At 32.1% G+C, this 23,879-nt stretch overlaps 1 pseudogene; it reads right to left on the bottom strand.

Moving 5' to 3' along the window:
* Positions 1 to 4,942: 4,942 nt before the first annotated feature.
* LOC18034934 overlaps positions 4,943 to 23,879 on the bottom strand; it is a 40,899-nt pseudogene continuing 21,962 nt past the window's right edge.

Here is a 23,879-nt window from a genome sequence, read left to right as displayed (position 1 = left end):
TCGTAATCGGTAAATTCGAAAGCTTATTCCAATATTATTCCCTTCCAAAAAGTCAAAAATGGCTGCTCTTCTTGCCGTGAACTGTTTATGTAACAAACAATGTTTTGTTAGCTTTAGAGAGACTTGAAACTGTTGTGTGGATGGGTTCATTCCCTCCTCATTTGCTGTACTTATTTTCTTTTGTGAAATGAAGGTTTTTTCCTTTCAAAAATTAAAAAAAAAAATATTTTGCCGTGTAAGAAAACACAAAATGCTTTGGCTTTACCAGGAAAGGTAGTTTTGGATAAGAACTCAAGTGGTGCGCAATTAAAGTTTTTATTTTAAAAATATACAAAATTATATTACTTAATTTATAAATCCTCCTGTAGAACTCATTGGATCGGAAAGTTTTTGAAATGAGTATGGCAGCTGCATCTTTTGCAAGCACCAGCCACACTTCCACCATGGCCACCAATTATGAAAAGGATTCCATATGCATTAATTGGCCCAATTCAATCGGGATTCTATTTCCAATTCTAAAGTCAATTTTACTATTTTATGTCATCATTATTTGTCAATACCATAATCCATCAGTTTATGTCCACCTTTGAAAGCCAAGTCACAGGTCCCTTTAAATTACTTTCCATAATATATAATGTCATGCAAATGCAATTGCCATCACCAAATGTTTGTCTTCTAAATGCATGCCCACCGTTCATTATTAAGGAAGTTGACTTTGATTTTTGGTTTCGGACTTTCATTAATTCTCGACTGTAATTTTATCTTCTAATTTAATTTTTATTTCTTTCTAAATTAAAATTTTTTATACTTTTTTATCCATAATCTCTAATTAATTCCTCATTCAACAAAATAATTTAATTAATTAAAAATAACAAATAATAATAATTAGTAATTATATAATTAAGAGTAAAATATGTATATATTATATGCTCATCGACAACAAGCACCAAAACCGAATCAGCCGACCCGTAAAGGACATGGCATGAAGGAAAAGAAACTTGATTTACATAATTTAGTACTAATGGTATGCCTTGATAACCTGTTGTAAACACTTTTTTTTTTTTATATATATATAAGGTGGTAGTGGTTCTACATATATTTTAGATGTATATTTGACTGTGTGTGTTATAATAAAATCATAAATCTATCAATTTTATCCTTATTTGAAAAAAAATTAATGTTATAACAATTATGACATAGATAACAACAACAAAAAATTCAAAATTTATTGTATATGAGGAAGTGCACACGATATTAGGGAATCAACACATAAGAGCTCCTTTGTACTCGCCACCGGCTTCATTTTCTTAAATCCAGTAATATATTTATTTATTCATTTGTTTACATTCCTAGTCTAAATGTTGTAATATTTCCTCACCTCACATATGTGTCAGAGTCCCCAATATTTGTTTGTTTAGCACTACTGTTTCGTCAATTGAGACTTAAGTCAGAGTCCCCTTCCATTTGTGTTTCGTGATAAGGTAGCCAAAATCAAAAAAAGATGCACTGAAGGTGGGCCAAACATGCACGGTTACGTAAGTAATCAATTGGGGTTAGGGAGGAAAGCTTTCGGTGCATTCGTCGCTTAATTTCTTTCAAAACTTCAAAATTGTGGTTGTGTATTCTGAAGAATTACAATAATTATTTTAAGACAATTAGTTGCTGGGATATTATTGCTTTACGTTCAAGTTCGTTTGTGCCTTGATAAGATGTTTGTCTAAATAAGCTAATTGTCAACGTGGCATATATATATGTAAAACAGCTTGCTTGTTACTGTGCAGGAATTGCAGTCATGGTACAGCGGTCGGCCGCCATGCAGCCCATGCAACTGCAATCACGTGACCATGTAATTAATTTTAGGTTCTTATCTTCCTTGTAACTGTGATCATTATGGGACCTTGAATCAGTACCAATCATTCTGGTTCCCATGATTCCCCTCATATAGCAAAGGCACCGTTTTAAAAGGAAAAAAAACAATAACAACGACCATTTTACTCAAAAATTTTGGCATTTTTTACTGTTTGAATAACCATTATAAAAAAAATTAGTTATTCTATAATAAGTGTGGATGCCAAAAAATGATTCAATAAGTAATGGGACACGTAACATATTTTTATAACTCTTTTGTTGTGGATAATTAACTAAACCACACTACGCAACAGCATTGCATCCAGATCATTTTTCCACAAAGATTCAATCATGGGGTTTTTTTTTTTTAGTTACATTTTTTCATTGGAACTTGGCAACAAAAGCGAATTCAGCTTAAGTCCAAACGCATCTGGTGGAGAGCAACAATCCTCTGGGCCAAACTCTTGCTTTAAGAAGCTGCCACTAGGCCAAGTTGGACACTACTCTTGAATTACAACACGGTTAAGTAATCTCTAGATTCTTGAATGAGTGTTATGTGTAACGTGGATAAAAAGGAACCATTACTGTTTTCAACTTATCGCTAACAGCGGCAAGAAGTGGGGCTTAAAGCAATAAAGGTCGTAATAATCTTTAAAGGCTACATATGATACATACAGAATGGTTTTAATTCTATTAAAAAAAATTAACAATTTACATTGAAAGCCATTTTGTAAAAAGAACTGTAATAGACGCAGCAAGCATTTTTCATGCCTGCTTAATGATTAAAATGGTAGGTTGATATGCTTGAGCTTCGTCTTTTTCCATAGCCTCTAAACCTAGAAATTGCCCAATATCATGTCCTTCGAGTGGCAGAAAACTTGTTTGCAAACCAACATCAAACTCCTCAGAACAAACTCCATGACTTCCTAAATAATCTACAATCTACAGAGACCAATTACAGTATTTATATATGAATAATCATGCTTGAAGCTCATGATTGAAACTTGTCTGATATTTCAAACAGAATTGAAGCCAATTTACTAGTTTATATTTAGATGTCCGTATATAGGGGTATAGATAAATGTTGTGTTACAGATTTTATTATTTGGTATTAATTATCGATCATGAAATATATATTTCTATGCACAAAAGTAAAACCAAATAAGCAAAAGAAAATCATATTCTTGCTTACATGATTGGCATGAGCCGGCCACTTAAGGCAGCTGACTCAAAACTTGAACCCAACAGCCAATCGCCACATATACCAGCCCTTCCGCGACACGGAATACTTGGAGCACTAGTGAGGAAGAGCTGCATCTCTACACATCCCCCCAAAAGAAGGAAAAAATTACATAAATCATGAAAAAGAAATCTTGAATATTCTTAATTATGAAATTCTCTAAGTTATTTTAAATATTCAATAAATTGGAATGACATGTTCCATCTCGTTTCTCAAACGAGCATGACAAGAAAATAAAACTAGAGTCCACACAGTAACTTATTAAGCTTGTCCAAATCAACCACGAAATCAAAGGCAACATAAACCACAAATAGGTACAGCCCATGTAGGTCACAATGATCCAAATGGGACACGATTAAAAAAATAAGGAAATTAAACGGTAATGCCCATAAAAGTGGAGTCATAGCATAATTGGACTCTTGAGAAAAAAAGGGGCTTCTAAAGCCAACTTCTAAAGCCAAGCGCAGCTCCGACTCGCGGTGGCAATCTGACTTAGGCTTCATTTATTCGATTTGATTCTATACAAATTAAATAGATTTGCATTTGAAAAAATTGATTCGTTTAATAAATGGATGAGTTCAATCGATTTGCTAATTAAACAAATCATATTCAGGTTTAAAGATATTGATTCGTTTATTCGTTTCAATTTAATAAATGAGTTATAAACGAATTGAATATGGTCCATTCGTTTAATTAAATTACTTTTTTGTCCTTAAATTTATTTGAAATTTTTTTAAAATTTGAAGGTTAATATTGTAGTTTACAGATGAATTGTAAACGAATCTAAATTCAATTCGATTCATTATGAATTCGTAAGAATAAACAAATAGTAAACGAATCCGAATTCGATTATATTTGTTTATTAATTCTATTAAACGAATCGAACCGAATATTCGTTTAATAAACGAAGCGAATTCAAATTCTGAGATTTCGATTCATTTATTAAACGAATCGAATCTCACTCAATAAAATTTTAACCCAATTCGTTTACGATTCAATTCGGATTCGATTCATTTATTCGCTTTGCCACCCCTAACTACAACAAGCTCAAGCATACCTATTTCAACCTTTTCTGCTGTTGCAGTTGGGAAATTTTCCTAATAAATGATAAAAAAGAATTCATTCCAGTCTTGCAGAAAGCCTGATTTGCAACGTATACCTATCTACAAATGTTGCACCAAAGCATGCGATGACATTGAAATGTTACATTGATTCAAGTTAAAAAGGGAAAATTCATTCTCCGTCCCCGCTGTTTTCAGCCTGCACCCATAACACAGAGAGTCTAGATCTAGCTTATTTCCGATGACGAACCAACCCTAGGCTGTCGAAGATGAGTAACAATGGATCTGTATACACACACACAAACACAAAAACACGCATAGACTTAGTGGTAATAAGGGCGGAGCATTTTTAATGTTATTTTTGAGTTAATTTCTAATTATTCCTGGACTATTTAAATATAATTCTGTTTACCTTTTAAAAATCTTAATTTACTCCTTTTTTTATAATAAAATAAAATAAAATAAAAACAGTTTAAAATTTTCAAATAAAAAAAAAGTTTGAAGATAATCAATTTATAAAAATTTACCATTTTCTAAAAGACCTCTAGTGTAATTAATACAAATAAATATATTAAAGTTTACCATCTTTTTTCCCCAATTAAAAAAAATAAAACTTAACTAAATCATATCTTTCTATGAAGAGCTTCACCTCACCCTACCTTGATAAAATTAACCACAGATAGTGGAAAATAAAGCACATATTTTGTTAATTAATTTACAAAAGTTACATACAAAAGCCAGAAATTGAAAAAGAAAAAAGGAAAAGGGAAGAAATTTTATTATTTCAGCCAAATCACGCGACCTTTTCAATTCAATCCGAAGACAAAACTTCCATTTTAAAATCCTGTGACCGTAATAATCATGGTGAGCATGCATTGAGGAAAACTTGATGCTCGATCCAACGGTTCAGATGTGGTCAACAACGTTCGCTGAGTGAAAGGGGAAACGTGGCTAAATGTGGAACATCGGATCAATACAATGAACAAACAAGATTGCTTCCTAATAAGACAAGAATGGTTGGGTGTATGACCCAATGCAGTGAGTGTATTCCACGCATGGTGGCGTGGCGAAATCTCAACCCTCCATGGTAAAAGTATGTCAATCGAACGGTTAGCACAAGCGGGAATGGTGATCTGTCAATATTGATGATCCCGTATGCGCATGCCAACACTGATTCCACCTTCCAGTCAACCAATGGACGAAACTGAGAATCATTCGCAGCAATGAAATGAGCAGCATGACCAAATATCAGAGGTTGAGGACATATCATTCTGGTTCCGATTCTTCCTCCCAAGCCATGATTCCCCAGGTACAGCAAAGCATAGTAACATAAATAAATAAATGCGAATCATTACATGGATGCGATTGACTAACTGAGCACCCAGTTCAGATACACAAAATTCAAGTTTCAAGAGTTTGAATAACTCGAGTTGAGTCCTATTTTGGTGGCGGTATAATTTTGACAGCATTTTAGCTAAGATATTTGATAAACACCCATTTTTATTAAGCAGTTAATGTTTTAATTCCATTCCTCAATAAATTAAAAGTCACAACACCTCAATCACAAACATGGAGATAATCATAACAAAAAATCCAAAAAAGATTGGGCTAGCCTAATTTTCATATAAACTAAGCATCACAATGGCTACATGCAATTAATGATACACAAAATCGTTGTCACAAAAACAATATTCAACGATTAACACATGCTACACTGTTGATAGCAAATTGTTTCAATTATCATTAAACAAGCATTCACTCTCATCAATCACTGCAATCTAATACTCCAAGCTATAAAAGCAAGAGAATTAAATATGGGGCAACCAAAGTAAAAATCATAAATCCATAAACAGTGTGTAGATAGAAGCATACCTTAACAACTGTAGAAATTTTCATGGCCTGCTTAATGATTCAAATGATAGGTTGATATGCTTGAGCTTCGTCTTTTTCCATAGACTCTAAACCTAGAAATTGCCCAATATCATGTCCTTCGAGTGGCAGAAAACTTGTTTGTAAACCAACAGCAAACTCCTCAAAATGAACTCCACAACTTCCTAAATAATCTACAATCAAGATAGACCAATTACAGTATTTATATATGAATAATCATGCTTCAAGCTTACGATTGAAAATTGTCTGATATTTCAAACAGAGCTGAAGCCAATATACTATTTATATTTAGATGTCCATATACAGGGGTAAACATGTTGTTACAGATTTTATTATTTGATGTTAATTATCAATCATGAAATATATATTTCTATGCACAAAAAAGAAACCAAATAAGCAAAAGAAAATCACATTCTTGCTTACATGCTTGGCATGAGCTGGCCACTTAAGGCAGCTGACTCAAAACTTGAACCCAACAGCCAATCGCCACAAATACCAGTCCTTCCGCGAGGATCCAAGATACAAGAAATACTTTGGAGTGTTAGACGGAAGAGCTGCATCCCTACACATCCCCTTGGCCCCAATTCCCCCCCCCCTCCCACCAAACAAAAAAACCCCAAAAAAAAATTCAAAAAGGAACCTTGAATTTTCTTAGTTATGAAATTCTCAAGTTATTTTAAATATTCAATAAATTGGAACGACATGTTCCATCTCTTTTCTCAGACAAGCATAACAAAAAAATATAACTAGAGTCCACACAATAACTTGTTAAGCGCGTCCAAATCAGCCACTAATTCAAAAGCAACACCAACAGCAAATAGCTACAGGCCAAGTAGGTCACGGAGATCCAAACGGGACGTGATAAAAATGAAATTACAAGATAATGCCCATAAAAGTGGAGTCTTAGCATAATTGGACTAAATGAACATTTCAGTAGGCCAAGCGGCAGCTATAACAACCTCAAGCATACCTGTTTTCACCTTTTCTGGTGTTGCTGTTGGGAAAATTTCCTAATAAATGATTTAAAAAAAAAATTCATAACAGTCTTTGCAGAAAGCCTCATTTGCAAACCATACAGATCTACATATTCTGCACCAAAGTGTGCTGTAACATTGAAATGTTATACTGATTCAAGTCCAAAAGGGAAAAATAAAGCCAATCTTAGTGCAAAGTCTAAACAAATATGCACAAAAGGCCTTGTGTTTTGGGATTTCAAGCTGAAGTATGAATGGATTCCAGTGCTCTAGAAAGGCCCTTCAACTTTGAAAACGTCATCTTTCTTTTGCAGCTTGCCACCTACAATGCCAACCATCAGATCCCACTTCCTTCGCTCCCAGTCCATGGTGAGGTTTCCGAGGTTGAAGGGCCTATCTACAGCACATGAAAGAATATGCATAAGTTTTTTTAAAAAGTGAGAGTTAGAACCCTCGCTTCATCCATCGCTGAATTTCCTCGAGATCTTGATCTTGCCTCCTTCTTCAGCTCTCTTCAGCTTGCTTATCATAAGGAACTCATCACATTGAATCCAAACCGTCGGAATCAGATCCTCTTTCTTCGTCCCCTCTGTTTTCAGCCTGCACCCATAACACAGAGAGTCTAGATCTAGCTTATTTCCGGTGACGAACCAACCCTAGGTTGCCGAGACGAGTAAACAATTGGTTGTAAGGGCGGAGCATTTTTAATGTTATTTTTGAGTTAATTTCTAATTATTCCCCGACTATTTAAATATAATTTTCCTTACCTTTTAAAAATCTTAATTTACTTATAATAAAATAAAATAAAATAAAAATAATTTAAAATTTTAAAAAATAAAAATAATTTAAAAATAATCAATTTTAAAAAAATTAATTCAAAATTTACCATTGTCTAAAATACCTTTAATACAAGTAATACACGTACATATATTAAAGTTAACCATCTTTCTATGAAATTTTTTATTTTAAAAAAAATTGTATATTTTTAAGGTTTTTATTCATAAATTACATACAAATCCTAAAATCTTAAAATATATTTATAATTTTTATTTTTATAATTTTAAATTCTTATAATTTTCTCAAAATATATTTTTTATTGAAATCAAAAATAATTATAAAATGGGGTAGGAATAAAATATTTGTTAAAATAACAATTTATTTAAATATTTAATTAACTTTTTATTTAAAAATAAAGAAAGAAATTAAATTGTATTTAGTTATTTAGTGATTTTATTTTTATTTTTTGAAAAAAAAAAGGTTTGATAAGGAGGTTTGAGGGGTGTGATCAGGAACTTGTTGGTAAAAGCCCAAAATATCTAAGCAGGGCCATGTTGTCTTAGCCCATTAAAAATCTTTAACATCCCTTCGATGAGGTGGGACAAATGGCACCCCTCTGTAGATGTGAGCTTCTTCTCGTTCTTCTCAAAAGTCCTGATAAATAAATTTATCATAATTGTATATGTCTTTGTTCGTCTTTTATTGTAATTCCTCAATGCAGTTTATAAATTTAATCTTAATTAGAATTACGGATCATTCTATAATGCCGTAATTAAATTTACGGCATTGATGCCGTAATGGGCGTGAATCGTTAGATTTAAATAAAAAATTTCTACCATTAATTTTAAATAAATAGGTAACCTGTTACCTAAGTAGTAGGTAATTACTCTTTTTTGTTCAAGTTCTAGGTTACATTTACTAATTTTATGTGTGATTTACAAGTTTTATGAAGCATTTACAAGTTAATGTAGATTTACAAGTTTTATGCAACATTTACAAGTTTTTGTTTTGTTTACAAGTTCTTCTTTCAATTTACAACTCTAACATTAATTTACTTATTTTTCCATTAATTTACTAGTTTTATGTGTGATTGACACATTTTTTATTTCATTTCACACTTAGTATCAATTTACAAGTTATATATCATTTTTCTAAATTTTTGTTTTATTTACAAGTTCTTCTTGCAAATTACAACTCCATTAATTTACCCATTTTTCCATCAATTTACTAGTATTATTTGTGATATATACATTTTTTGTTTCATTTCACAATTAATGTCAATTTACTAGTTCTATATCATTTTTCTAAGTTTTTGTTTTGTTTACAAGTTCTTCGTGCAAATTACAACTCCAACATTAATTTACCATTTTTTTCATTAATTTATTAGTTTTATGTGTGATTTACAAATTTATTGTTTCATTTCACACTTAATATCAATTTACAAGTTTTATGTCATTTTTCTAAGTTTTTGTTTTGTTTACAAGTTCTTCTTGTAATTTACAACTCCAACATTAATTTACCAATTTTTCAATTAATTTATTAGTTTTATGTGTGATTTACAAATTTATTGTTTCATTTCACACTTAATATCAATTTACAAGTTTTATGTCATTTTTCTAAGTTTTTGTTTTGTTTACAAGTTCTTCTTGTAATTTACAACTCCAACATTAATTTACCAATTTTTCAATCAATGTACTAGTTTTAGGTGTGATTTATACATTTTTATTTTGTTTCACACTTAATGTCAATTTACAAGTTCTATGTCATTTTTATAAGTTTTTATTTTGTTTACAAGTTCTTCTTGCAAATTACAACTCCATTAATTTACCCATTTTTTCATTAATTTATTAGTTTTATGTGTGATTTACATATTTTTTGTTTCATTCCACATGTAATATCAATTTACTAGTTGTATGTCATATTTCTAAGTTTTTGTTTTGTTTACAAGTTCTTCTTACAAATATACAACTCCAACATTAATTTACCATTTTTTCCATTAATTTTCGTAGTTTTATGTGTGATTTATACATTTTTTGTTTCATATCGCACTTAATGTCAATTTACAAGTTCTATGTCATTTTTATAAGTTTTTGTTTTGTTTACAAGTTTTTCTTGTAAATTACAACTCCATCATTAATTTACCATTTTTTTCATTAATTTACTAATTTTATTTTTGATTTACACATTTTTTGTTTCATTTTACACTTAATGTTAATTTACAAGTTCTAAGTCATTTTTTCAAGTTTTTGATTTGTTTACACTTTTTTCTTCTAATTTACAACTCTATTATTAGTTTACCCGCTTTTCCATCAATTTACTGATTTTATGTATGGTTTACACATTTTTTGTTTCATTTTACATTTAATGTTAATTTACAAATTTTAAGTCATTTTTTCAATATTTTGTTTTATGTACACTTTTTTCTTGTAATTTACAACTCCATTGTTAATTTACTCATTTTCCCATCAATTTACTAATTTTATGTATGGCTTACACATTTTTTGTTTCATTTTACACTTAATGTCAATTTACAAGTTCTACCTCATTTTTCTAAATTTTTGTTTTGTTTACAAGTTCTTCTTGCAATTTACAACTCTAACATTAATTTACTCTCTTTTTCCATCAATTTATTAGTCTTACGTGTGATTTACAAATTGTTTGTTTTATCTCACACTTAATGTCATTTTACAAGATTTATGTGATTTTTCTAAGTTTTTATTTTGTTTGCAATTTTTTCTTCTAATTTACCACTCCAACTTTAATTTACTCATTTTCCCTTTTTTTACTATTTCCAAGTGTGAATTACAAATCTTTTATTTCATTTCATACTTAATGTCAATTTACAAATTTTTTTTTCTATTTTTTTAATTTTGTAGACCAATTTACCACTCTAACGCTAATTTATCCGTTTTACCTTCAATCTACCAGTCATACGTGTGGTTTAGAAATTTTTTGTCTTATTTCACATTTAGTTGGAATTTAAGTTATGTAGTTTAGGTCAATTGGCTCAACTTAATCCAATGTGAAAATGGTTAAAGAGTTGGATTATTGGCATTTATGATTTAGATAGAATAATATAAGGGTGGGCATGAGTTGGGTTTGATAGGGTTAGTGAAATTCTAACATGGTCTACTTTTTAATGAGTTGAGATAAAATCCACCCAACTTTACTAAATGAACTTATTTAACCCAATTCTACTCAAACCTTATATCGTTTGGTTAAGTTGATTAGGTTGAAGGTTAAATCAAAATTTTAAATTGAACAGTGAAAATGATATGAAACTTGGAATGAAACTTATTAAAATCAAATATAAATCTTTTATAACATGAAATTTTCATTCACTATCTAGTGTACGATAAAGAAAGTTAATAAATTAACTATCTTTAAATTAAGAAAATTTCCACAAAAAGCATATAGACTTTATTTCTCATGCATCTCCTTTTCCAATTCTAAATTCAGACTTTTTAGATAATTAGCTAGCATCATATACAAAAATAAAATGAAAGTGATATATAATTATGTGCCGTTAAGTATTCACTAAAAAATAAAAAGAAATTAAAACCAACTTACTTTTATATTAATCTTATAAAATAATAAATTTACTTATAAGAGAGTGTGATTTTGGTTTAGGAATTGTAGTCTAGAGCAGCAAATGCAAGAATGAAATAGCCTCTTCTATTAAAAGATTAAAAAGAATAAAAAATTAGATAAGCCATTTAAGTCTTTATAATTTTGCAACTGAGAATTAACACATTATCATTATCCTTATTATTATTATTATTATTATTATTATTATAGTAGATTTGGTTGGGTTAGACTGGTTAATTATAATTTATCCAACCCAAACTAATTATTAATTAGGTTTGAAAAAAACAGACCCAATTAAACCACAATAATTTGCTCATGGTGCATTTACTAATCAGTAATCGGAACGGGCTACAATCAGAATCAAGAATGTGAATAAGAATAAGTTATTTATTTGAGCTGTAGAAATTAAAGTCGGAATGAGATTCATTTCCATCGATGCGTTTAATTTGTCTTGGAATCAGAATGAATTATCATAATTTACTTAAATGCCCTTTGTTGATTATTGTCAATTGGTGGTAATAATAATAATAATAATAATAATAATAATCATCATCATCATCATAATATTTATTAAAATAGTATTATAATTATGATTACTAATTCATTATTGTTATTATTTATTAATTTCATGATTTTGTTATATGATTATTATTTATGAAAATATTATTGTGTTCAAAATTTATAATAATTATTATAATAATAAGTTATTATTATTATTATTTTATTATATTATTATTTAGTAAAAATATTATTATATTTATAATTTTATTGTTATTATTATCAGTATGAAATTATTTCATTATTATTTATTATAATATTATTATAATTATAATTTATTAATCTTTTATTATAATTTATTTATTTAATATTACCTAATTAAAATTTATAATAATTTATTAAAATATTTTTATAGTTATTATTTATTAAAAAAATTCAATATTATAACAATTATGGCAGCATCAACAGCAAAAAAGTAAAAAAAAAAACTTTTTTTTATACTATCGATTTTTTCCCCTCTTTTGAAAATAAAAGGCTGAAAAAAAAAACATTTCTCATTGACTCTCAATGTCACTGTAGAAGAAAAAAAATCAAAACAAAAAGCACTGCCCTGTCCACCCCTAATGTTCATTCCCAAATGTGAATTTCTGTCTCAGTTCTCCTAAATTTTAAGCCAAGATTCGCCAAATCCGAACCTGAATCTGCTGGCTCATGAACCGTGAAACCGTCAATCACAATCCAAATAGTTGGGAATGTAGATTGTCGAAGAGATAACATGCAGATTGTCGTTCAGATTCTGGTGATGGTAAGGCTATGAAAGAAACCAAGAAGAGCACCAAAAGCATCCGCTAGTTTTATCCCTAAAATTGTCTTCCAACTCCAAAACTTTGCAGATCGGTTTGGAGCGCATCATGCGAGGTAAGCAATTTGGAAAATCATTTTAGAATTTTTATTTTTTTCACAAATTATTATCGAGAATGAAGACAAGAAGCTTAGACTTAGAATATTTGAAAATTGTGTTTTCTAATGATTTTCAAGAATAGTTTTGACAAATGTGTTTGGTAATGTCTTTTGGAGCAGAATAAGAGTATTGTGTTTTCCAAGAACATAATTCCCTGCGTGAACTTTTTGGTTTAAAATTTATTTGCTGGCAATAATATACTATTGAAATTTTTTTTTCTTGCCTGTCTAAAAACTCAATTTTTCTTATTTTCCATCTTTGTTTGAACATACTATGTGTTTAGATATTGTATGCTGATGGAGAGACAAGTACTGCCTTGATCAATTTGATGGGCTTATAAATGAACAAAGCATAGGGAAATTGGACTATTTAGACATTAATTTGCCCAATTTGATGAGCTTGTAAAAGAACAAAGCATACAAAACCGGACAATATAATTGGGTCTTTTTTGCTTTTGAATGGGGCTGTGATGTATTTTGCAGCCATGCTTGTGAGCTAATCTGTCTATCTTTCAGCTACTATTAATATACTGCCATCTTAAGTTTTTTATGACCTGGGAAGACTTTAGCAGGAAAGTTCAACCTCTTAAGGTTTTAGAAGCTTATAGACTAAGAATCTTTCATCTGATATGATGACTCTTGTTAAGATTTATCTTGTATTCAATTTTCTTTCTTTATTTAGATTACAAAGTGTATTTCGTTCCTCAGGTTGTAGAGTCATTGCCATGGATATGCCTCTTATCTGGCCTTGGTGGGGAGGAAATGAAGATGTTCATTGAAGCATTTCCAGAGACAGGTACCTGATCTTCTGTTGAAACACCATTGCAGTATCATGTTTTAGACCTTGAAGTGGGTATATTTGTATCATTTCAGCCATTTTCAAGTTTACACAAACCTATACATGAAGATTTAGGCACAAAAAGAAATGTCAAATATCACAACTTTTGGATCCTGTAAAACAACAGAAAATTTAACCCAAAAACAGCAATAAATTTATCCAAAAACAACAAAAAATTTAACTTAAAAATAGTAGCAAATTTTACCACAGCAGAAAATTTAACCAAAATACAGCAGCAAATGAAGCCCAAAACACCAAAAATTTACATGGAAACAGCAGAAAATTTAGCCCAAAAACAGTCATAAATTTATCTAAACATCAACAAATTTACCCAGAAACAGCAGAAAATGTAACACAAAAATAGCAATAAATTTATCCAGAAATAGGAAAAAATTTAACTGTAAACCAGCAGCAAATTTACCCAGAAGTAACAGAAAATTTAACCTAAAAACAGCAGCAAATGAAGCCCAAACACTAGAAAAATTTACCTGAACACAGCAAAAAATTTAACCTAAAAACAGCAATAAATTTATCTAAAAACAGCAGACAATTTAACTGAAAAACGGCAGCCAATTTATCCAGAAACAGCAAAAACTTTAACATAATAACATCAGCAAATGAAGCCCAAAACACCAGAAAAATTAACCAAAAACGGCAGCCAATTATCCCAAATACATCAGTAAATTTATCCAAAAACAGCAATATATTTACCCAGAAACAACAAAATATTTAACCTAAAAACAGCACCAAATGAAGCCCAAAACACTAAAAATACTTACCTAGAAACAGCAAAAAATATAACCCAAAAACAACAGTAAATTTATCTAAAAACAATAGAAAAATAACCTGAAATACAATAAATTAAAATACAGCAGCCAATTTACCCAGAAACAATAAAAAATTTAAGCTAAAAACAGCAGCAAATGAAGCCCAAAATGCCATAAAAATTTAACCAAAAACAGCAACAAATCATCCCAAAAACTGCATAAAATTTATCCAAAAACAGTAAAAAATTTAACTGAAAAATAGCAGTATATTTTCCCAAAAATAACAAAATATTTAGCCCAGAACCAGCAGCAAATGAAGCCCAAAACACCAGAAAAAATTACCTAAAAATAGCAAAAAAAACCCAAAACAGTAGTAAATTTATCTATAAATAACAAAAAAATAAATTGAAATACAGCAACCAATCTACCCAAAAATAGCAAAAAATTTAACCTAAAAATAGCAGTAAATTAAGCCAAAAATACCAAAAAAAATTAACCAAAAACAGCAGCAAATCATCCCAAATACAACAAAAAATTTATCTAAAAATAGCAAAAAAATTAACTGAAAAATAGCAGTATATTTACCCAGAAACAGAAAAATATTTAGCCCAGAACCAGCAGCAAATGAAGCCCAAAACACTAGAAAAAATTACCTGAAAATAGCAAAAAATATAACCCAAAACAGCAATAAATTTATCTTAAAATAACAAAAAATAAACTGAAAAATAGCAGCCAATTTACCTAGAAATAGCAGAAAATTTAACCTAAAAACAGCAGCAAATGAAGCCCAAAATACAAGAAAAATTTAACCAAAAACAGCAGCAAATCATCCCAAATACAGCAGAAAATTTGGCCATAAACAAAAGCATATCAAACCCAAAATTTATCTGCAACTTCACATAATTCTCTGTCACGTCAATTATATTTGAGACAAAAACCCACTTCCAGTTTCAGAATTTTGATCCCTTACCCTTAGTTTATCTACTTGTGTCTGATGTATATTTTCATTTATTTATTATCCCCATCCATACATCCATCCATGAGCCACCACACATTTGTTTATAAACCAAAATCAATGCACACAATAATACAAAATCAAGGTCACAACAGTTAGCATAACTCATATAGTACTGTATATCATTCACCCACACTCGGAGCTTAAGTCAAATATATCGAATGAAGGAATTAGTATATGCTGATGCTCATAAGCTTTTCCGTCAGTGTGCTTTTACGGGAGGACATCTTGATGCAAGTTATACAGAGCTCACACACAAGGCAATAAAATATGCGCAAGGAGTTCCTTTAGCTCTTATCATTCACCCATATTCAAAAATCATCCTAAACATATATATTTAGGCTAAAAAAAAAATAACATTCTAATGGATAACAAGATAGATTTATTAATTGACCTATATATTACAGTGGAATAATAGTTAGACCGAAACTAAAATAAGATACATATAAAAAATTAATGTTTCGTGAAATTAGACCGGCACTCCAATATGAATTGAATCTTTCTTATGACCCTCAGATTGAATGATATTCTTATAGGAGAGTATGAATTAATTATGTGTCCTAAGTAACGATAATAATTGATCAACAATAAATAAAATATCTCTAACTACCTGATCATCACAAATTGTGAAAGCAAATTACAACCCGCCGCAACAAATCTTCTCCTCGAAGTGAAATATAAAACAAACAGAAACACAAAAAAAAAATCACCAACAATTTCAGTTTCAATTGCCATTTATATATACACAAATATATCTCTAAGAGATGGACCATTGCACTAAAACTACAACTGGGAAACTTATTCCCTCTTTCCTTCCCCATGCTTAGCCCGTAGTGAACTCAAGCAGCTACATCTAATTTCTTTCATCAATTTCATAAGTGTCCAGCTAAGATTCTTATAAGATACGAACCAAATGAACATTACATAATTCGACAATATGTGTTTTCAGAATAGGACATATTACTGTATTCAAGCAACCATATTACCTGCAAAATAAATCAATTAATCTAATTTATCCATATTACTTGTAATAACAGGAAAAAATCATATCAAAGTCTAGTGCATGCTCTATATTTCTTAATTTAATTTATCCATATATTATTTTTTGCTTCTTTTTCACCTCTGTTTTCGCTTCAAGCAACTTCCAAAGCAATGATTGGCAGGAAAAGAGTATTGGAGGAAAACAAAATTGCGTTAGCCAAGAAACCCAAACACTTTGCACAGGAACTTAATTCTGTGAACAAATGCAGAAATTATGACCATGAAAGAAAACTATGCAAACCCAAACACTTTGCAGCAACTTCTTAATTCTTAGATTCAATTCCGTGAACAAATTATGACCATGAAAGAAAACGAAATTGCTTAGCAATTCGGCGAGACAGAGGATTAAACTTACCTTACACAGGGACGACGGCCAAACCAAGATAGAGGCAGCGACGACAGCGACTCAGCAATTTGAACATGTAAAAAAAAGGGGAAAAGATCTCTCTATTATTATTGTTATACACCATTTATATACAAAAGCGTCAGCTAACTAAAAGGCTAAAAAGAAGAGATTGATTGCTAGCTGTACACAATAGAAAAGGAAATTGCTTATAAGAGAAAGTTGACTAACAAATTACGTCCATTACTGCAGCAGAACAACTGTCCATAATCTTGCCAATAACTGTCCATAATCTTGGCAAATCTCAACACTCACCCTCAAGTTGGAGCATGGATGTTAATGATGCCCAACTTGCGAAGATGAGTATGAAATAAGGCTTTTCCAAGAGGCTTGGTTAATAAATCTGCAACTTGAGTTTGTGATGAAGTGAAAGCAGTAGCAATATGCCCAGATTGAATCTTTTCTCTGACCATGTGACAATCCATCTCAATATGTTTTGTTCGTTCGTGAAACACTAGATTTGCTGCGATGTGTAATGCTGCTTGGTTATCACAATAGAGCTTAGCAGGGATCACGAAATTAACTTGCAAATCTTTGAAGAGGTATCTCAACCAAGTGAGCTCATAAGTAATGGCTGCCATGGCTCTATATTCTGCTTCTACTGAAGATCGTGAAATCGTTGTTTGCTTTTTGGTTTTCCAAGAGATGAGAGATGGACCAAGAAATACGCAGTATCCAGTGACTGATCTCCTTGTGGTAGGACAACTTCCCCAATCTACATCACTATAACCTATTAACTTCAAATTATTTTCTGCTGGAAAAAATAGTCCTTGTCCCGGTGTTCCTTTCAAGTATCGAAGGACTCGAATTGCCGCATCTAAATGTGGCTTGCGGGGTTGATTCATAAACTGACTAAGAAGATGTACAGAATAATTAATATCAGGCCTTGTGATTGTGAGGTAAATGAGACGGCCAACAAGTCTTCTATATTTTGATGGGTCTTTGAGAAGGTCACCACTTGATGGCGTAAACTTCAAGTTTTGTTCCATAGGAAAAGAAGCTGGTGCTGCTCCCAGGAGTCCCATATCATCAAGTATATCTAATACATATTTACGCTGGGAGATGCAAATGCCTTTCTTGGAACGAGCCACCTCTATTCCCAAAAAATACTTTGGCTTTCCAAGATCCTTGATTCTAAAATGTTCATCAAGGAACTTTTTTAAAGTTGTTATTGCAGCTGGATCATTTCCTGTTATTATCATGTCATCAACGTAAATCAATACTGCTGTGAATGAGTCTCCATGCACTCTAGTAAAAAGAGAGTAGTCAGCCATAGATTGCTTGAAGCCGGCTTTGCGAATGGCACAAGAAAACTTGGAATACCAGTTACGTGAAGCTTGCTTCAATCCATAGAGTGACTTATTAAGTCGACAAACCAAGTTCTCCCCCTGTCGACTATAACCTGGTGGCGGAAGCATGTATACCTCTTCAGCTAGATCACCATGAAGGAAGGCATTTTGAACATCTAGTTGATGGAGAGGCCAATTTCTAGCAGCAGCAATAACCAAAATGCATCGCACAGTAATAAGTTTGGCAACTGGGGAAAATGTTTCTTGATAATCCATCCCTTCAATCTAAGTGTATCCCTTAGCTACCAGTCGAGCTTTGTATCATTCTATTGTGCCATCAGAACGATACTTTATTTTATAGACCCACTTACAACCAATTGGTTTCTTCCCTTTGGGCAATGTAGTAAGAGTTCAAGTACCATTGACTTCAAGAGCTTCGATTTCCAAATTCATGGCCTCACGCCACTTGGGATCATGCTCAGCCTGGGCAAATGTGTTAGGTTCAACAGAACTAGAGATAGATGCAACAAAGGCGTGATGAGAAGAGGAAAGATTATTATAAGAGACAAAATTAACTAAAGGATAACATGTACCTTGCCGAGACTGAAGCACAAAAGATGACATTGAGCTGGGGGACAACAGAGTGGCCTGTGAGCAATGAAAGTCACGGAGCCAAGTGGAAGGTTTTCGGATTCGATCAGATCTTCTTAGCATATGTTGAGTGGGCTGGTTATGTAAAGGTACAGGTTGAGATTCATTAGATGTATTGTCTTCTTGTGGAACGATGGGAATTAACTGAGCATCATGGTCTGGTATAGATAAAGGCAAAACTTGTAAATTATGATTGATATCACATTTGGAGTTTGTAAAAGGGAATACATTCTCATGAAAAATAACATCTCGACTCGAAAAAATCTTCTTAGTTTCTAGATCATAAACTTTGTAAGCCTTTTGACTCGAAGGATACCCAACAAAAATGCATTTACAGGCACGATGATCGAACTTATGTTGAGGTTCGACATTAGTAGCAAAACATAAACATCCAAACACACGCAAATGGTCATAAGTATGTGGCTTTTTATGTAGAATTTCAAATGGCGTTTTTCGAGAGAGTAAGGGTGTAGGTATGCGATTAATAAGATAAACTGCAGTAATAACACTTTCACCCCAAAAGGTTAGAGGCAAATAAGATTGAAATCTCAAGGCTCGGGCTACATTCAAAATATGTCGATGTTTGCGTTCTAGTACACCATTTTGTTGAGGTGTGGAAACACAACTATGCTCATAAAGGATTCCTTCATCCTTAAAGAAGTTATGCATGGAAGTAAATTCTTTACCATTATCTGTGTGAAACCTTTTAACTTTATAATTGAATTGTGTAGAAACAAAAGCACAGAAAGATTTTAAAAAATTTTGTGTGTCTGATTTAAACCGCATAGGATAAATCCATGTATGTCTGGAGTAATCACCCACAACAGTCAAAAAATAATAAGCACCTAAAAGAGAACATACTCAAAAAGGTCCCCAAATATCGCAATGAATTAACTCAAAAGGTTTTTTAGTAGAAATAATACTTAAACCAAAAGGTAACCTTGTTTGTTTAGCCAAAGGGCAAATATCACAAACTTTATTTGAAGAGAAAGAAATTTCAGGTACTAAATCTGCAAGATGTTTCATTGGGTGGATGGAAGGGTGTCCGAGACGTTTGTGCCACAAATCTGGTTGCGAAGATGTCTGGTTGACTTGAGGAGTGAGCAAATTAGGCGAAGGTGTAATGTTTGGAGAAAAATAATAAAGACCGTCATGTTGTCTCCCCAGACTAATCGTCCTCTTCGTTGCCAAGTCCTGTAAGATGCAAAAGTCAGCAAAAAAAATGATTGAACAATTCAAGGACTTTGTCATTTTGCTAACAGACAACAAGTTGACACAGAACGAGGGTACATGGAAAACATTTGAGAGAGAAAAATCAGAACCAAAGTTAGTTGAGCCTATTGAGTCTATTTGAACCTTGTTTCCGTTGGGTAGTATAACAGAGGTGTGTGGAGAATGACTTACTTCAGATAACAAATCAAGAGTAGATGTGATATGGTGAGTTGCACCACTATCTATTATCCATTTATTCGAATGAGAGGAGCTAATATGGGATGAAAGACAAAAAGGGGAAAGCTGACCTGCTACATTTGCCTTAGGTTGAGCATTACCATTATTCAAGAGAGCCATGATTTGTTGGTATTGCTCTTGCGTGAAACTTGGCGTTTCAAGTTGTGAGTTGTTAACTGTAGGCCCTGATTTATTTCTAGATTTCTCACCCTTCTTGTGAAATTTGTGACCAAGGGGGAAGCTATGCAAGTGAAAACACTTCTCAATTGTATGGTTATCTCTGTTGCAGTGGCTGCAATGCAATTTTCCTCTCCCTTTGTTATGCGAACTGCTATCATTGTTGCTGGTTTGTGTTGCTGCCAACAAGATTTCTCTAGACACAGCCACATCACGTTGTTTTTCTTCTTGGAGAATCAAATTATAAATTTTTCTAATTGTAGGAAGTGGTTGTATAAGGAGAATTTGACCACGTATAGCAGAATATGTATCATTTAAACCCATAAGGAATTGCATTACCTTCCCTCGTTGTTCTCGTTCTTCATTTCCCTTAATTGCCCCACAGGTGCAAATAGACATGTCATTGTAAGATGAGAGCTCATCCCACAAGCCCTTCAGTTTGGAGTAATATGCTTCCACGGACATGGTCCCTTGATGTAAAGAAGCAATGTCTCTTTCAATTTGAAAGATCCTTGGGGCATTATTTTGAGAAAATCTCTCCTTTAGATCGGCCCATACCTCTGCTGCAGATTCTGTATACAATACACTATCACCAAGATTAGGATCAATAGAATTAAGGATCCAAGATAATACCATATCATTACATCTTTGCCATAAGGCATGTTTTTCATCGGCTGCCGGTGGCTTATCGATTGAACCGTCAACGAAACCTGTTTTGTTTTTCGTACTTAGAGCAATACTCATTGACCGACTCCAAGTGGCGTAATTATCACCATTCAATGGCTTGGTGACCAAACTAATTCCTGGATGATCCGAGGAATGAAGATAAAATGGATCCGAAGGATCGATAATAACATTGGTTTTTGTTTTCGATGAAGTAGCTTTCGTCATTTGTGACTAAAGGAAAGCTAAGAAAATATTCTCCCAAGACCGTAATGCTCTAATACCATGTAAAAAAAAGGGGAAAAGATCTCTCTATTATTATTGTTATACACCATTTATATACAAAAGCGTCAGCTAACTAAAAGGCTAAAAAGAAGAGATTGATTGCTAGCTGTACACAATAGAAAATGAAATTGCTTATAAGAGAAAGTTGACTAACAAATTACGTCCATTACTGCAGTAGAACAATTGTCCATAATCTTGCCAATAACTGTCCATAATCTTGGCAAATCTCAACAAGACAGAAAATCAACTTAATGGCTGCAATTTGCAGACGTATCGCCGGTGCACCTGAACGGAAGCTAACGCAACAGTAGGTTTCTTTTGGAATTCGTTAATTAGGGATTTCAATGTGAACGAGTTTTCCCTTTATATTTTTTTATTTCTTCAAAACGTAAATCTTCTTTTTTCCTTTAAAGTTATACCGGTAAATTTTTATTTTAAAAAAGTACTTAACCGGCTTATAACCGGTTAGATGTAATTTAATTAAAAATTATTATTATTTTATAATTATTGTAAACTGTTGATATAATGTAACGGTTCATAATAATTACGGTATTGATACTGTATTTTTAATTGCGACATCATAAAATTTTCCTTAGAATTACAATCAAAGACGAACAAAGACATATACAATTAAATCAACACATGATTTCTTTTTTTCCTTTATTTAGTTGAAGAACTTTTTACACCCCACAATATAAATAAAAATTACAGCGAGTTGGAAAAAAAAATGCAAACGAAGAGACTATTGTTTCATGTACTATTTCCCAAATGCAAACAAAGAGACTATGGCTCTCATTTGTTCTTGGGCTTTACTCATATAATTGGTTTGCAGGGTCTTATCCCATTTGTCCTCCCGAGCCATATTCCCCTGATACAACAAAGCACAGTAAAAAGAACCTGAATATTTCCAACATCGCTGTGGTTGACAAACTCAGAAACCAAAAAAAAAAAAAATTCAAGTGTCACTAGTTTGAAGAACTCGAGCTGAGCCTAATCTTGTTTCTTACCTTCGTATTAATATTATGCTTGATGCTTGTCCAAGTCAACCAATCATTCTAAAGCAACAGCAACAGCAAACAGTTACTGCCAATAGTTACTGCCCAAGTAGGTCACAGGGGATCCAAATGGGACATGATCTAAATGAAATTACAGGGTCATGTCCATAAAAGTGGAGCCTTACCATAATTGGACTCTAGTATAAATGGACTTCCGACGTGGCAGGCCGAACGTAGCCTCAACAACCTCGAGCATATCTGTTTTTACCTTCTATGCTGTTGCAGTTGCGATACTTTCCTGATAAATGACAAAAACAATCATAAAATTCTTGCAGAAAGCCTAAATTGCAACATATACATATCAACGCAGCACAAAATTTTGCTATAAAAGTTGAAATGTCATATTGATTCAAGTATAAAAGAGAAGATAAAGCTAATCTTATTTCAAACTCTATATAAATAAGTGGGGGGAAAAAAAAAGGGAACTTATTGCAACCATGTTTCAATAGCTTGGGATCTCAAGCTGAAGGATGAATGGATTCAACTAGAGGCCTAGCCTATTGGTTGAAAAAGTGTCACAATGCCAGCATATAATCATAAGTATTTAAACAAGACACACATTTACAAACAAACTGACCTGTGGAACCTTGTTTCCTGTCCCGTAAGCTGCAGTGCTGAAGAAGGTCCAACAATGAGAACCATCACTTTGAGGACTCAAAAGCGTCGCTGAGTTATTTGCCATCCATGAGGCAGAATCAACTCCTCTAACAAAGGCTCTTTCATAACAGCTTATGTAATACTCATAAGAGAAATTTTACAAGTCACAGATAGGACATTATCAGCAAGACGAGTTGTGGACATATCTAAAGTCATTGAATCAATGGCATAGATTGAAAGTCAGCTCATATTATTCTAACCTTCTTAATTTCGACCAAGCTTCATCCTGGTCATGGATACATATGTTATACCAAATCAATCACTACATCTCGAACAAATTTCAACAAGATGCTTTTATATTTCTGTCTACATATTCAATTTCAACAAACAATGATGCTTTTATATTTCTGTCTACATATTCAATTTCAACAAACAATGATGCTTTTATATTTCTGTCTACATATTCAATTTTAACAAACAATGTACTATATCCCCAGAGCTTTGTTCGAGTAGTTTTCAAGCAACTTTATTTAGCCGATCACCACCTGAGTTTGAATAGAAAATAGATTGTTTTTGGAATTTGATTGAGATTGAAAGTAGTGATTAGTTTGGTTAGTTATCTTACAGGCCAATCAGAACATATTTGCATAATTGGAGATTTTCTTCATCTCTCTTCCGTGTTGGCCTTTTTCTTGCTCAAGTTATTCTTCCATCAAAGCATTCATTTCCTCAAAGAAGATCAGATTCTGTGGCATGACGACGAAGGCCTGTACTCGGTCAAGAATGGAGCACTCTATCAGGTAGCTCTCAAAG

Source organism: Citrus clementina, unplaced genomic scaffold (assembly GCF_000493195.1).
Source record: "Citrus clementina cultivar Clemenules unplaced genomic scaffold, Citrus_clementina_v1.0 scaffold_8, whole genome shotgun sequence".
Taxonomy (NCBI): Eukaryota; Viridiplantae; Streptophyta; class Magnoliopsida; order Sapindales; family Rutaceae; genus Citrus; species Citrus x clementina.
Note: the sequence above shows the minus strand (reverse complement) of the source record. Positions and strands in the feature narration are given on the sequence as shown.